This window comes from Haliotis asinina, chromosome 4 (assembly GCF_037392515.1).
Source record: "Haliotis asinina isolate JCU_RB_2024 chromosome 4, JCU_Hal_asi_v2, whole genome shotgun sequence".
NCBI classification, from domain to species: Eukaryota; Metazoa; Mollusca; class Gastropoda; order Lepetellida; family Haliotidae; genus Haliotis; species Haliotis asinina.
In genome coordinates, this window is record NC_090283.1 from 39,767,525 (window position 1) to 39,770,958 (window position 3,434).

Consider the following 3,434-nt stretch of genomic DNA (forward strand, 5'->3'; position numbering starts at 1 on the left):
GCAGTGATGACAACATCCAGAAGTATGCATTACTACTAAGTATTCATCACTACTACTACACACTGCAGTGATGACAACACCCAGAAGTATCCATTACTACTAAGTATTCAGCACCACTACTACACACTGCAGTGATGGCAACACCCAGAAGTATCCATTACTACTAAATATTCATCACCACTACTACACACTGCAGTGATGACAACACCCAGAAGTATGCATTACTACTAAGTTTTCAGCACCACTACTACACACTGCAGTGATGGCAACACCCAGAAGTATGCATTACCACTAAGTATTCAGCACCACTACTACACACTGCAGTGATGGCAACATCCAGAAGTATCCATTACTACTAAGTATTCATCACCACTACTACACACTGCAGTGAAGGCAACACCCAGAGGTATGCATTACCACTAAGTATTCAGCACCACTACTACACACTGCAGTGATGGCAACACCCAGAAGTATGCATTACTGCTAAGTATTCAGCACCACTACTACACACTGCAGTGATGGCAACACCCAGAAGTATGCATTACTACTAAGTATTCATCACCACTACTACAGACTGCAGTGATGACAACATCCAGAAGTATCCATTACTACTAAGTATTCAGCACCACTACTACACACTGCAGTGATGACAACATCCAGAAGTATGCATTACTACTAAGTATTCATCACCACTACTACACTCTAGTGATGACAACATCCAGAAGTATCCATTACTACTAAGTATTCATCACCACTACTACACACTGGAGTGATGACAACATCCAGAAGTATGCATTACTACTAAGTATTCAGCACCACTACTACACACTACAGTGATGACAACATCCAGAAGTATGCATTACCACTAAGTATTCAGCACCACTACTACACACTGCAGTGATGGCAACACCCAGAAGTATCCATTACTACTAAGTTTTCATCACCACTACTACACACTGCAGTGATGACAACATCCAAAAGTATGCATTACTACTAAGTATTCAGCACCACTACTACACACTGCAGTGATGACAACATCCAGAAGTATGCATTACCACTAAGTATTCAGCACCACTACTACACACTGCAGTGATGACAGCATCCAGAAGTATGCATTACTACTATGTATTCAGCACCACTACTACACACTGCAGTGATGACAACATCCAGAAGTATGCATTACTACTAAGTATTCATCACCACTACTACACACTGCAGTGATGACAACATCCAGAAGTATCCATTACTACTAAGTATTCATCACCACTACTACACACTGCAGTGATGACAACACCCAGAAGTATGCATTACTACTAAGTATTCAGCACCACTACTACACACTGCAGTGATGGCAACACCAAGAAGTATGCATTACCACTAAGTATTCATCACCACTACTACACACTGCAGTGATGGCAACACCCAGAAGTATGCATTACTACTAAGTATTCAGCACCACTACTACACACTGCAGTGATGGCAACATCCAGAAGTATGCATTACTACTAAGTATTCATCACCACTACTACACACTGCAGTGATGACAACACCCAGAAGTATGCATTACCACTAAGTATTCAGCACCACTACTACACACTGCAGTGATGGCAACATCCAGAAGTATCCATTACCACTAAGTATTCATCACCACTACTACACACTGCAGTGATGGCAACACCCAGAGGTATGCATTACCACTAAGTATTCAGCACCACTACTACACACTGCAGTGATGGCAACACCCAGAAGTATGCATTACTGCTAAGTATTCAGCACCACTACTACACACTGCAGTGATGACAACATCCAGAAGTATGCATTACTACTAAGTATTCATCACCACTACTACACACTGCAGTGATGACAACATCCAGAAGTATCCATTACCACTAAGTATTCATCACCACTACTACACACTGCAGTGATGACAACATCCAGAAGTATGCATTACTACTAAGTATTCATCACCACTACTACACACTGCAGTGATGACAACATCCAGAAGTATGCATTACTACTAAGTATTCATCACCACTACTACACATTGCGGTGACGGCAACACCCAAAAATATGCATTGTGGAATATTGAAATCAATACGGTGAATACAGCACCATCAGTACACATTGTAGTGTACATAACTAACGCCCACGTGACATGTACATGATACATTCATCGACAAAGTGTATTCTTTCCATGTAGAATATACTTTCATTTCCAGACTTGATGTTGTTGTGGTAAGGAGTAAACGTTTTTAGTGCGTTGTGTGTTGTTGGATGTAACTAAATAAGTACAAAATACGTACAGATAGATATCATATTCTATCCTGTAACGTATGTTTCCTATGGGTTTACACTTTCTTAGTAAAGCACAAATCTTTGTTTGTACCATCCGGGACTCGAACCCACACGCTGAGAGTCAGACATCTAGTCGCCAGCACACAAAGTGAGCCGCCTAGACCGCTCAGCCACCGCAACTTCCACAAAACAATGGAAGTCGGACAACTGGTAGTTTATGACTGTGTGCTTTGTGTACCCCTCTGTAAATTGGCACAGCTCCCATGGCCAAGAGTTATGATTACACAATGCCATTTAGAAAGTGGTCAGATGTAACGCATGTCATATTTGGAATTGCACTTTCTTAGTATTGTACAAATTCTAGCTCTGTTTTGGTATTGCTGGCGATTAGGTGCCTGACTCTGAGGGGACATGGAAAATCTTCTGTTGCTGAGGTGAATATGTTCATATACTTCAGATTTAATCTCTCCATATCATGACTAGTCAGTTAAATATTTGCCATCATGATTAGCCAGTTAAATATTTGCCATCATGATTAGCCAGTTAAATATTTGCCAAACTCAAGAAGAATATCATGCATTCTGTTGAAGCACACTGAACTTTGTTTAACTCGACCTTTTATTATCAGATATTGTGAAATGAAAACATCCGTGTCTGATGAAAACTTACATGGAAATTAAATGTTTCATTCCAAAAGTGATTGTATGAAGCATACACCATAAGCAGTCAAAACAATAACTTTATCCAGATTCACATGTTTGAATAATTCTCCCTGTTGCGGAGGTTATAATTTGACATGCAGGTAACAAATAAAGCATAAACATGAAACGATACCATTAATATTAATGTAATAATTCAGAAAAGGCGTTATCACTGTAATTCTAACACCTACAAAGTAAAACATGTTTAACTTGCTACACGTAACCGAGGTTACACTACAGTTTGAACTTGAAAGAAATATTCAAATTGTCTGTTTTAAGAAAACCATACAAACGTAACACCCATATGCATCATACAAGAAAACAATCAACAGCAGCAATGTACCGCACCTTGTTGAAAAATAGAACTTTACTGGTGACATTGCACTTTTGAATTCATTAACTACATTCTGGCACTGACAAAACAGAAGTGACACAGTT